This window comes from Nerophis lumbriciformis, linkage group LG02, assembly GCF_033978685.3.
Source record: "Nerophis lumbriciformis linkage group LG02, RoL_Nlum_v2.1, whole genome shotgun sequence".
NCBI lineage: Eukaryota > Metazoa > Chordata > Actinopteri > Syngnathiformes > Syngnathidae > Nerophis > Nerophis lumbriciformis.
The window spans coordinates 10,174,151-10,189,047 of NC_084549.2; the positions used below are offsets into that span (position 1 = coordinate 10,174,151).

The window sequence follows — 14,897 nt, forward strand, 5'->3', positions numbered from 1 at the left end:
CGCAATCTCTCCATCCGCACACGGATTACTATTTCACAGCAACTGATATTCCTGTGAACCGCACTGTGGATACAACGGGAGCACGTACGGTGAATATTCGCACCACAGGGAATGAGAAGTCATCCTTCACTGTGGTTCTAGCTTGCCATGCTAATGGCCAGAAACTTCCACCCATGGTGATATTCAAAAGGAAGACCTTGCCAAAAGAGACCTTTCCAGCCGGCGTCATCATAAAAGCTAACTCGAAGGGATGGATGAAGAAAAGATGAGCGAGTGGTTAAGGTAAGTTTACGCGAAGAGGCCGGGTGGCTTTTTTCACGCAGCTCTGTCCATGTTGATATACGTATGTTTGTGATTGCACATTTGCGTACATTTTGGGAGTGAACAGAGTTGTTAGAACGCTGGTTTTTAATATATTATTAAAGTTTGACTGACCTATCTGACTGTTTTTTGACATTCCTTTAGCGCAGTTAGATGCGGCTTACAACACGGGGCGGCTTATAGGTGGACAAAGTTTTGAAATATGCCGTTCATTGAAGGCGCGGCTTATAACCCAGGGCGCCTTATGGTGCGGAAAATACGATATATATTTAAATATATCATCATATTCAAGGGAGCATCACAATTTTCATGAGAAGAGTAGAATTACTCTCTGCATTTGACCCATCACCCTTGATCACCCCCTGGGAGGTGAGGGGAGCAGTGAGCAGCAGCGGCGGCCACGCCCGGGAATACATTTTGGTGATGTAACCCCCAATTCCAACCCTTGATGCTGAGTGTCAAGCAGGGAGGTACGCATGTACGCAACAGGTACTATTTATTGCTCATTTTTGGTTTTTCGTTGTTTTACATTTGTGGCTCTGGCTTATTAGTGATTCCCAGAGCCCAAACAAAGTCTGCGGGCTATAGAGCGTTTTCTATTCCGGCTCCAGTACTCTGGAATTCCCTACCGGTAACAGTTAGAGATGCTACCTCAGTAGAAGCATTTAAGTCCCATCTTAAAACTCATTTGTATACTCTAGCCCAGTGTTTTTCAACCAACTGTGCCGTGGCACACATACAGTCTGGTGTGCCGTGGGAGGTTATCTAATTTCACCTATTTGGGTTAAAAATATTTTTTGCAAACTAGTAATTATACTCTGCAAATGATGTGTTGTTGTTGAGTGTCGGTGCTGTCTAGAACTCGGCAGAGTAACCGTGTAATACTCTTCCATATCAGTAGGTGGCAGCCGGTACCTAATTGCTTTGTAGATGTCGTTAAAAGGTAAAAAGGTGTCTAATGCTTAAACCAAAAATAAACAAAAGGTGAGTGCCCCTAAGAAAAGGCATTGAAGCTTAGGGATGGCTATGCAGAACGAAACTAAAACTGAACTGGCTACAAAGTAAACAAAAACAGAACGCTGGACGACAGCAAAGACTTACTGTGGAGCAAAGACAGCGTCTACAATGTACATCCGTACATGACGTGACAATCAACAAGGTCCCCACAAAGAAGGATAAAAACAAGTGAAATATTCTTGATTGCGAAAACAAAGTGGATGTGGGAAATATCGCTCAAAGGAAGACATGAAACTGCTACAGGAAAATACCAAAAAAAGAGAAAAAGCCACCAAAATAGGAGCGCAAGACAAGAACTAAAACACTACACACGGGAAAACACCAAAAAAAGTCTAAATAAGTCAGGTGGTGACAGTACACCTACTTTGAGACAAGAGCTATAGTGATGCATGCTTGGTTATGGTTTAAAGTCATATCCAACAATTGCGACTTTTTACTGTCAACTGAGTTTCGTTTTTAACGATTTCTGCTGGTGGTGTGCCTCCGGATTTTTTCAACGCAAAAAATGTGCCTTGGCTCAAAAAAGGTTGAAAAACACTGATCTAGCCTTTAAATAGACCCCCTTTTTAGACCAGTTGATCTGCCGTCTCTCTTTTCTGCTCTGCCCCCCTCTCCTGCGTGGAGAGGTTATCAGGTGACCACAGATGACGTGCTAACTGTTCAAAGTCGGTACCCGGGGTGGACCACTCATCTGTGCATCAGTTGGGGACGTCTCTGCGCTGCTGACCTGTCTCCACTCAAGATGATCCCCTGCTGGCCCCACTATGGACTGGACTCTCACTATTATGTTAGATCCACTATGGACTGGACTCTCACTATTATGCTGGATCCACTATGGACTGGACTCTCACTATTATGTTAGATCCACTATGGACTGGACTCTCACTATTATGTTAGATCCACTATGGACTGGACTCTCACTATTATGTTAGATCCACTATGGACTGGACTCTCACTATTATGTTAGATCCACTATGGACTGAACTCTCACTATTATGTTAGATCCACTATGGACTGGATTCTCACTATTATGTTAGATCCACTATGGACTGGACTCTCACTATTATGATAGATCCACTATGGACTGGACTCTCACTATTATGTTGGATCCACTATGGACTGGATTCTCACTATTATGATAGATCCACTATGGACTGGACTGTCACTATTATGTTACATCCACTATGGACTGGACTCTCACTATTATGTTAGATCCACTATGGACTGGACTCTCACACTATTATGTTAGATCCACTATGAACTGGACTCTCACTATTATGTTAGATCCACTATGGACTGGACTCTCACTATTATGTTAGATCCACTATGGACTGGACTCTCACTATTATGTTAGATCCACTATGGACTAGACTCTCACAATTAGATAAATGCGTTAAAATGTAATATCGGAAATTAAAATGTAATATCGGAAATTATCGGTATCGTTTTTTTTATTATCAGTATCGTTTTTTTATTTTATTTATTTTTTTTTATTAATTTTTTTTTTTATTAAATCAACATAAAAAACACAAGATACACTTACAATTAGTGCACCAACCCAAAAAAACCTTCCTCCCCCATTTACACTCATTCACACAAAAGGGTTGTTTCTTTCTGTTATTAATATTCTGGTTCCTACATTATATATCAATATATATCAATACAGTCTGCAAGGGATACAGTCCGTAAGCACACATGATTGTGCGTGCTGCTGGTCCACTAATAGTACTAACCTTTAACAGTTAATTTTACTCATTTTCATTAATTACTAGTTTCTATGTAACTGTTTTTATATTGTTTTACTTTCTTTTTTTATTCAAGAAAATGTTTTTAATTTATTTATCTTATTTTAAAAAGGACCTTATCTTCACCATACCTGGTTGTCCAAATTAGGCATAATAATAATGACTGTTTATATTGGTATCGGTTGATATCGGTATCGGTAATTAAGGGTTTGGTCAATATCGGAATATCAGATATCGGCAAAAAGCCATTATCGGACATCCCTAATATTTTTAATGTACCATAATATTTTTTGTTAAAATAAAGCCAATAATGACATTGTTTATGGTACCCTTTATTTATAAAAGTAGCGAAAAGTACCGAATGGTATCGGGACAACACTGGTGTCTACTTCTCTCCTGTATCAAAATCAACGCTGTTATGAGTTATTGCCCTATTCAAGGCTTTGATTACCCAACCTCCAATGGTCCATTTTAGGGATGTCCCGATCCAGGTTTTTGCACTTCCGATACGATACCGATATTGTTTTTGTATTTCCGATTCGATACCGATACTGACCGATACCGATACTGACCGATACTGGCCTATCCGAGCATGTATTAAAGTTTAAAGTTATTTAGCCTACTTAGTTGTCAGAATCATGTTGAAAAGGGTTTTAGTACTCTTGATAACAACTAGCCAGCTGAATTAGGTGAGTTTGAATAATACACAATGGTTGGTAACAAGAAACTGACCTGTTTATTCAAGGATAAACACAAAATAGACAAAATTATACATGACAAACAGAAATGGCATCATTGAACTAGGGCTGGGCGATATGGCCTTTTTTTAATATTGCGATATTTTAAGGCCATATTGCGATACACAATATATATCTCGATATTTTGCCTTAGCCTTGAATGAACACTTGATGCATATAATCACAGCAGTATGATGATTCTATGTGTTTTGATTGATTGATTGAGACTTTTATTAGTAGGTTGCACAGTGAAGTACATATTCCGTACAATTGACCACTAAATGGTAACACCCCAATAAGTTTTTCAACTTGTTTAAGTCGGGGTCCACTTAATTGATTCATGATACAGATATATACTATCAGATATATACTATCATCATAATACAGTCATCACACAAGATAATCACATTGAATTATTTACATTATTTATAATCCAGGGTGTGGAGGGGGGCGCTGGATGTAAGTGTCAAAAAGACAGCCAAAAGAGTTTGATATGAGAATAAATCTAAAGTTAAAATATAGGGTAGAAATGCACCCATTTGCAGGAAATGTAGTCTTGATTTTCAAAATTTTCTTTCAAGGCTTGCATGTCTACATTAAAACATTCTTCTTCATACTGCATTAATATATGCTACTTTTAAACTTTCATGCAGAGAAGGAAATCACAACCAAAAAAATCACTAATTTTTTCATACGGTGTTGATGTGGAAATTGTTGCCTCAGCATTTTGATGGTGTGGACGTGTGGCACCGAACGGAGATAAGCGTCTCGACAGACGTCACAATATTTGAACAATGATGACGAAAACTGTTTTCTCTGTCGTGTCCGTGTGTCGAAAATTGTTATGCGCTTATTTTTTTATTTGATTTTGTGCGTGGCATAGATTTGCCGTGCGCAGAGGACGCTTGAACAGTGTGCAATTGCTAGTCCAATTTGAAACATATTTGTAGAAATATTGCATATTTTGGTTTTTCCCATTACAAATAAAACTGTCATACAAACTGGCATAAAACACTGAAAAAAAAAACATTAAAAAAAACCCGAAAATTTTCATTGAATCAATTTTAAGTTGTTAAAACTCTACAAGTAGGGATTTCCGATAATGGCTTTTTGCCGACATCCGATATTGTCCAACTCTTTAATTACCGATACCGGTATCAACCGATACCGATATATGCAGGCGTGGAATTAACACATTATTATGCCTAATTTGGACAACCAGGTATGGTGAAGATAAGGTCCTTTTTCTGAAAATAATAAAATAAAATAAGATAAATACATTAAAAACATTTTCTTGAATAAAAAAAGAAAGTAAAACAATATAAAAACAGTTACATTGAAACTAGTAATTAATGAAAATGAGTAAAATTAACTGTTAAAGGTTAGTACTATTAGTGGACCAGCAGCACGCACAATCATGTGTGCTTACGGACTGTATCCCTGCAGACTGTATTGATATATATTGATATATAATGTAGGGACCAGAATATTAATAACAGAAAGAAACAACCCTTCTGTGTGAATGAGTGTGAATGGGGGAGGGAGGTTTTTTGGGTTGGTGCACTAATTGTATGTGTATCTTGTGTTTTTTATGTTGATTTAATAAAAAATAAATAAAAAAAATAAATAAATAAATAAAACGATACTGATAATTGAAAAAAAACGATACCGATAATTTCCGATATTACATTTTAAAGCATTTATCGGCAGATATTATCGGACATCTCTATCTACAAGCATTGGCAATTAAAAAAAAATGTAAACAATTAATTGTGGATTTATGACACTTTTATGAGCGGGTCCCTTCTGGATCCTAGGAATAAGTGTGTATAGTCAATCCTAATCTGGCACAAGGGTTTAGTGAAAATGTGTGTTAATTGCATCATTTATGTTAATCAAGGCCTGGATTGAAAATCTAATCCAAGTACTCGATCAATGAAAACCCCTCCAAAAATAGTTTTACCCCAGTTGGAGAGGAGGCGTACGCAGCTGCAAACAGAATGGTAAAGTCCAGTCGGCCTCTCCAGTCCCTCCTGAGCACGGTGGCCCTGTCTCACTCTGTAGCCGTTCTGGAAAAGCTCTCCGCAGGACTTCTTCCGCCGAGGCGTCTCCTGGAAGTTCTCCAAGTAAACCTCGCTGAGGGTATGCCGGTACACCAGCAGCTTTGGAGGTATCATAGCTGAAATCCCTTCCCAGGTCTTCCTACGGCCGAGTTTGACGAACAAAACCACGGCTATGACCACACAGCACGTCTGAGTGATTGTGTCCCTGGGAGCCAAACGTCATCTCTTATATGATTTTGTTCCACCTTTTTTAATCCCAAACACCCAAACAAATTCCCCTTTCATCAACCGTTATGTTGCTTTGTCTCTCATCGAGGCGAAGCTTTGCCTGAAATCCTTTTTGTCAAATGAAAAACAAACTTTGTGGAGGATTAAAAAAACGGAAACGATGCAGAACAAAAATATGAATAACCCATAGAGACGTCAAAGTGGAACAACATGACAGAAATACAATATTTTATATTGTAATATATCATTCTGCAGATGTATTAAATTGTATTAAACATGGTTATGGTGTTGGTTTTGAAAGTGCAGTGTGCTACATCGCATATTTACATTTTCACATGTCCGAAAAGGAGTAGTTATTAAATGCATTTAATTGTAATTACCGTATTTTTCGGACCATAGGGCGCACCGGACTAAAAGGCGCATTAAAGGAGTGATATTATGATTTTTTTCTAAATGTAAAACAATTCCTTTTGATAGCGCTCCTGAATGTAAACAAATGCCATGGGTGGATCTACACCTGACATCCACTGTAATGATACCAACTACAATAGCGTATCTAGTCGATACCACTATAATAACATCGATATTTTTTCTCGTCACAAAATCTTTTTTCCTTTTTTTTAAATTCATATTATGTTTATAAACTCAGGAAATATGTCCCTGGACACATGAGGACTTTGAATATGACCAATGTATGATCCTGTAACTACTTGGTATCGGATCGATAACTAAATGGTTTTTTTTGTTGTTGTTGTTGATTTTTTTGTCATAAAAAAATACAATCATGTGTGCTTACGGACTGTATCCCTGCAGACTGTATTGATATATATTGATATATAATGTAGGAACCAGAATATTAATAACAGAAAGAAACAACCCTTTTGTGTGAATGAGTGTGAATGGGGGAGAAAGGTTTTTTGGGTTGGTGCACTAATTGTAAGTGTATCTTGTGTTTTTTATGTTGATTTAATAAAAAATAAAAAATAAAAAATAAATATTTATTTTGTATTTTTTAATTTTTTAATTTCTTTACCAATCGATCCACAGCCCGGTGGTTGGGGACCACTGGTATAAACAACTTTAACACTGTTACAAATATGCGCCACACTGTGAACCCACACCAAACAAGAATGACAAACACATTTCGGGAGAACATCCGCACTGTAACACAACATAAACACAACAGAACAAATACCCAGAACCCCTTGCAGCACTAACTCTTCCGGGCCGCTACAATATACACCCCCTGCCACCCCCTGCCACCCCCTACCCCTAACCCAGCCCACATCAACCTCCTCATGCTCTCTCGGGGAGAGCATGTCCCAAATTCCAAGCTGCTGTTTTGAGGCATGTTAAAAAAAAATAATGCACTTTGTGACTTCAATAACAAATATGGCAGTGCCATGTTGGCATTTTTTTTTTCCATAACTTGAGTTGATTTATTTTGGAAAATGTTGTTACATTGTTTAATGCATCCAGCGGGGCATCACAACAAAATTAGGCATAATAACGTGTTAATTCCACCACTGTATATATCGGTATCGGTTGATATCGGAATCGGTATTTAAGAGTTGGTCAATATCGGAATATCGGATATCGGCAAAAAAGCCATTAACAGACATCTCTAGTTCAAAGTGTAAAAAATTTTACTAAAATCCTTTGTCCTTTGTCCTCCAACCTCCGAGGACAAAGCTACGAACAATGGGAGACCGGGCTTTCTGCTCCGCCGCTCCCAGTCTGTGGAACGCTCTTATGGCGTCACATTAGTGCCAAAAATCCGAGCGCATAAAAACTGTTATCGCGCGCTGATTCTCCACTTTGTGCGCGCGCGCAACACCCTTTTGCGCGCGCGCGGTGCCTTTCTGCGAGCGCGCGACGCCTTTCTGCGTGCTCTCTGTGTACTCCTGGCATCTCTCCTCGCGCTGTCATGTTTCTTTTTGGCACTTTGGGGGCGGGTATGCTTAGATGGCCCCTTCTTTCTGATTGGTCAGGCGAAAAATGCTGAAAAATGCTCAGAGCCAATCAGAAGTATAGCAGGGCGTGTCATCGTCAATATGTATCAAGATTTACGGAGGAAGAAGTGGATAAAAAAATGTTGCGCGCTGATGAAGGTTATTTCATACCACATAAACACAATACAGGGTAATACAAAATGTGACCCAAATAAATAATAAGACAACAAACACCATAATCACATCTTTCAGCCAGAACTGGTCCACCAGCAATAACATCCAACCATAACATTATTTTATATTTTCACTTCTTCTTGAACATTTGTTTTCTAATTTATGGAATTTCTTTTGATTCAGCCATAAAATTAATGAAATAATCTTTGAATTTTGTTTTTAAAATGTTAAAAATAGCTTTTAATAATGTATTCTGAAACAGTTTAAAATAATCAGAGAACTGACTAACACTGACCCTACACAACTATGTTGCACAATTAAGTCATTTTTTTTTAAACCGAAAGAGGTAATTTCAACAGGTAAGGCATCCGATGTCATATCTACATGTAATAAGATTTGTAACAAGGCAAACCGTTTGTAAATTGGTCGAAAATCGAGCAAGTTATGGTAATTTAATTAGTAAATGTACCATTGACATCAATGTAATGATTGAGGCTAGATGTCCGAGGTAAGATGGCTACAACGTTGCTACGCTGGAGAATGATTGGTCATATGAAAAATGCTCACAGCCAATCAGAAAGGAGGGGCCGTCTAAGCATACCCGCCCCCAAAGTGCCAAAAAGAAGCATGACAGCGCAAGGAGAGATGCCAGGAGTACACAGAGAGCGCGCAGAAAGGCGTCGCGCGCGCGCAAAAAGGCACCACGCGCGCAAAATGGTGTCGCGCGCGCACACGAAGTGGAGAATCAGCGCGCAATAACAGTTTTTATGCGCTCGGATTTTTGGCACTAATGTGACGCCATACGCTCTCCCTGGCCACCTGAGGGCACCACAGACTGTGGATGCTTTTAAAAAAGGCTTAAAAGCCCTTCTTTTTAAAAAAGCCTTTTTTTAGATGTGCATACTAGCTGTAGCTATTTGGCTGTTCGAGTTTTTATTTTTTATTTATTTCTGTATTATCTTTTTTTTAATTTTTTTTATTTTTTAATACACTGTAGCACTTTGAGATTGTTTACTCAATATAAAGTGCTTTTCACAAATAAAATCTATTATTATTAAAATACAAACCTTTGTCCAGGTTGGGATTTATTACTCATGTTTACATTGTTTTTATGGACGAATTGCTTGAATATACAAACGTGTCTATTTACAAACCCTGTTTAAGAACCAGTTAGGTTTGTAAATGGAGGTTCCACATAATATTGCTTTGCATTGATAACATGGTTCAGCGTGGGTCAGAATGAACAAACTGCTCCTTCACAACGTCACGATGTGTCTCTGGAAAACGTACAGTAGCATCTTCACAAGTGTTGTGTTATGATTGGCATAAACTGGCGGGGAAAAAAACAAATCTCGATGAATTCCCGCTGCCTCGGAACACGTGAGGGGTAAATCTCCCGGCCACACATGCCAAAGCTTCTTTTACACACGAGGGTGGAACACACGTGTCGGATGGCCAGATGCTCATTCAAAAAAAAAAAAAAAAAAAAAAAATTCCGGTTGCTTCATTGAGGCTTTGAGGACCTTTTATCAATCAGCGGCCTGCTTCATCTGGGATTATACCCTGTCAGGATTAGATCATGCTACGATGCGTCACGTTCGACACACACTTGGCGTCAATCAAATAAAAAGGAAATGATCAAATTTGCATCTTGATGTTCATATCCTGTGGCAGCTATTATTCACAGCATTTATCCACTCCTAAAACCTGTATTCGCTACAGAGCTTTACAGGAATCAAGACGATTATGTACAAAATACCGTACAACATTTAAATAATTTACAGTTGGCAATCTTGAATAAACATAAAGCCAATTAATTTTTTATATAAATATATTCTTATCTTATCAATTTTTTTACTCATGTACTGTATTTTTCCGACTACAAAATCCTTTCATTTTCTCAAAAGTCGACAGTGCGCCTTATAAAAGTTCAAAGTTAAAGTACCAATGATTGTCACACACACACTTGGTGTGGTGAAATTTATCCTCTGCATTTGACCCATCCCCTCATTTTTATTTACCATATTTTTCTAACTATAAGGCGCACTTAAAATCCTTTCATTTTCCCAAAACTCGACAGTGCGCCTTATAACCTAATGTACAGAATCATTTTGGTTGTGCTTACCGACCTCGAAGCTATTTTATTTAGTACATGGTGAAATTATAAGTGTGACTAGTAGATGGCAGTCACACATAAGAGATACGTGTAGACTGCAATATGATGGCAGTCACACATAAGAGATATGTGCAGACTGCAATATGACTCAAGTAAACAACACCTACTCGGTGGCCTAATGGTTAGAGTGTCCGCCCTGAGATCGGTACGTTGTGAGTTCAAACCCCGGCCGAGTCATACCAAAGACTATAAAAATGGGTTGGAATTGGGGGTTAAATCACCAAAAATGATTCCCGGACGGATGGGTCAAATGCAGAGACCAAATTTCACCACACTTAGTGTGTGTGAGTGTGTGAAATTCACTAACTTTAACTTTTTTAACAAAATGTTATATGTTCCATTGAAAATATAGAACATTAATTTTTCGAACTTTAATTTTTCGAATTAGTGATTGTACTGCAAAAAAAAAAAAAAATAGGGATTACATCCTATATGTGTATAAGTATGTATGTATACATATGTTTATATATATATATATATATATATATATATATATATATATATATATATATATATATATATATATATATGTATCTGTTTATATTTTATTTTATTTATTATTATTATTGTTGTATTATTATTTCCTTTTTCTTTTTTAATTTATTTTTTTTTTTCTGTTTATTTAATCGATGTATTTGTAGATATTACTTTGTTTTTTTTGTTGTTTCTTTTTTTGGGGGGGGGGGGGGGGGGGGGGGGGGTGGTATGGATGGGATATAAACAAAAATATTTTGACATTTTGACTTCTCACTGCTCCCCTCACCTCCCAGGGGGTGAGCCAGGGGATGGGTCAAATGCAGAGGACAAATTTCACCACACTTAGTGTGTGTGAGTGTGTGAAAATCACTAACTTTAACTTTTTTAACAAAATGTTATATGTTCCATTGAAAATATAGAACATTCTTTTTTTGGACTTAAATTTTTCGAATTAGTGATTGTACTGCAAAAAAAAAAAAAAAAAGGGATTACATCCTATATGTGTATAAGTATGTATGTATACATATATATATATATATATATATATATATATATATATATATATATATATATATATATATATATATATATATATATATATATATATATATTTATGTATCTGTTTATATTTTATTTCATTTATTATTATTATTATTATTGTATTATTATTTCCTTTTTTTTCTTTTTCTTTTTTCTGTTTATTTAATCGATGTATTTGTAGATATTACTTTGTTTTTTTTGTTGTTTCTTTTTTTTTTTTTTTGGGGGGGGGGGGGGGGGGGTATGGATGGGATATAAACAAAAATATTTTGACATTTTGACTTCTCACTGCTCCCCTCACCTCCCAGGGGGTGAACCAGGGGATGGGTCAAATGCAGAGACCAAATTTCACCACACTTAGTGTGTGTGAGTGTGTGAAATTCACTAACTTTAACTTTTTTAACAAAATGTTATATGTTCCATTGAAAATATAGAACATTCTTTTTTCGAACTTAAATTTTTCGAATTAGTGATTGTACTGCAAAAAAAAAAAAAAAAAGGGATTACATCCTATATGTGTATAAGTATGTATGTATACATATATATATATATATATATATATATATATATATATATATATATATATATATATATATATATATATATATATATATATATATATATATATATATATATATGTATACATATATCTGTTTGTATTTTATTTTATTTATTATTATTATTGTATTATTTCCTTTTTTTTCTTTTTTTTCTGTTTATTTAATCAATGTATTTGTAGATATTACTTTTTTTGTTGTTGTTTCTTTTTTGGGGGGGGGGTGGTATGGATGGGATATAAACAAAAATATTTTGACATTTAGGGCAGACAATAGATATATGATTTATGTGAATATGATGTAATGGATAGGAATGTCTGATGCTGGATGTCAATAAAAAAAAATTAAAATAAGTAAATAAAAAATAAAAAATAGGACATTACAAACGGCGCTCAAAAATCTATTAACATGTTTTAGTACGACTTCGGTAAGCTATGAAGCTTGATGTATTGTACTGTGCTTCAACATACGAGTATTATTATGGTGTGTGTATAAAGTAAGACATTATCGGGCATTTTGTATCGCAATATTATGCAAAAGCAACTTTTCTTACCTTCTGATAGGTACCTGCTGATCTGTATTTGGATCTGCATAAGTTTTGAAAATTTGCGAGCTTCCGCCTTTGTAGTCCGTGGCGACACCGTAGTCGATAAGCTACTCTTTCTTCTTGTTATGTGACATTCATCCTCCGCTGTTGCCATTTCTAATATAAAGTAGTGTAAAGTTCTTACTTATATCTGTCAGTAAACTCGCAATGAAAGCGCTAAAACATACCGGTGTAGTGAGTTTATATTATTCACCCAAGGAACTTTAGTTATTAGAGAGTTCCAGTCGTACGCTTTTTCACGGGACATATCTCCGACCTTGTTGTTGCACTAGTGAGCCACGGATGAGGAGATGCTGCTCCGTTATTGATTGAAGTAAAGTCTGAATGTCATTAAAACAGTTAGCTCCATCTTTTGACACTTCTTCCACTCCCGTCCTTGCACGCTACACCGCTACAACAAAGATGACGGGGAGAAGACGCTGTCGAAGGTGAGCCACGTAAATAAGACCGGAAAGCGGGTTGAAGATGATCTGTAAAACATCATCTATGCAACATTTTGACCAAAGAACCACCATTACATGTTATGTAGACCACAAGGAAGTCTTTTACATTTAGAAAAAAATCATAATATGACTCCTTTAATGCGCCTTATAATCGGGTGAGCCTTTTGTATGAAAATAGACTAGAATAGACCCGCTCATCGGCAGAGAAAATGTAAATGGAGGTTCCACCTCCGGTGCGCCCTGTGGTCCGTAAAATATGATAATTGTCCATTTGACAACTGAAAGTATTTCATCGACACAATTTGATAGATTTTTAACTAGTTATGATTGTTTTAATTAGGGACCGCAATGTCCCTTTGGGACAGAGGACCCTATTGTATTTTGTGCGTTTTATTCTTACTTTCTTTATTATTATACCGCCGCGTCTTTCAGCTGTAATTTGACCCCCTTAACATGCAAAAATTCCAATCTAATTAAAAAAACCAAACCCTAAAACTCAAAATTGCGCTCTAGCACCCCCTAGGAGAAAACACAGACGAAACTGATTGTAACTTCCGGTAGGAATGTCGTAGAGACATGAAATAAAAACCTCTATGTAGGTCTGACTTAGACCTAGATTTCATACACTGACATCCTTCAGCAAAAATCTACAGGAAGTTTGCAATTCCCCCTTCTAAACAAAATTTTTGTAAAAACAGTCACTTTTGAGCTGTAATTTAACCCTCTTAACATGCTTCAAAACTCACCAAACTGGACACACACATCAAGACTGGCAACAATTTCGATCTAATAAAAAACCCAACCTCAAAACTCAAAATTGCGCTCTAGCGCGTCCTAGGAAGAAAACACAGACACAACTGCTCCTAAGAAGAAAACTCAGACAAAACTGCCTGTAACTTCCAGTAGGAATGTCGTAGATACATGAAACAAAAACCTTTATGTAGCTCTCACTTAGACCTACATTTCATGTATTGACAACCCCCAGCTAAAATCAACAGGAAGTTTGCAATTCCCCCTTCTAAACAAAAGTTTTGTAAAAACAGTCACTTTTGAGCTGTAATTTAACCCTCTTAACATGCTTCAAAACTCACCAAACTGGACACACACATCAGGACTGGCAAAAATTTCGATCTAATAAAAAAAACCTAACCCCAAAACTCAAAATTGCGCTCTAGCGCCCCCTCGGAAGAAAACACAGACACAACTGCTCCTAGGAAGAAAACTCAGACAAAACTGCCTGTAACTTCCAGTAGGAATGTTGTAGATACATGAAACAAAAAACTTTATGTAGCTCTCACTTAGACCTACATTTCATGTATTGACAACCCCCAGCTAAAATCAACAGGAAGTTTGCAATTCCCCCTTCAAAACAAAAGTTTCGTAAAAAAACGGTCACCTTTTTTCAAAAATTATCTCCTCTGAGCGCGTTTGTCGTGTCGGCTTCAAACTAGCACAGGAGAGAGATTGAACCCTTCTGATTAAAAGTTGACAAAAGAGTTTTAATTACTGCTCCGGTTTGGATTTTATGTGCCGTCAAAGTCGGTCCTGTCCATCGCCGCTTGCAGCTTTAATTATGATTGTATTTTTTATTTTAATTTGAATTAGTTGTCCTTCTTTTCCTTTTCATTAAAGCACTTGGAATTGGCTCGCGTACAAATTGTGCTCTATAAATAAAATATAATAATAATAATAACTGGGATTTATATAGCGCTTTTCTAAGTACCCAAAGTCGCTTTACATGTGGAACCCATCATTCATTCACACCTGGTGGTGGTAAGCTACTCTCATAGCCACAGCTGCCCTGGGGTAGACTGACGGAAGCATGGCTGCAATTTGCGCCAACGGCCCCTCCGACCACCA

The 14,897-nt window shown here is 36.9% G+C and overlaps 1 protein-coding gene across 23 annotated transcripts in view; it reads right to left on the reverse strand.

Annotated features, from left to right (window-relative positions):
* The window catches only part of kcnma1a (potassium large conductance calcium-activated channel, subfamily M, alpha member 1a), a 691,811-nt gene that overhangs the window by 290,482 nt on the left and 386,432 nt on the right, over positions 1 to 14,897 (reverse strand). The window lies entirely within an intron of this gene.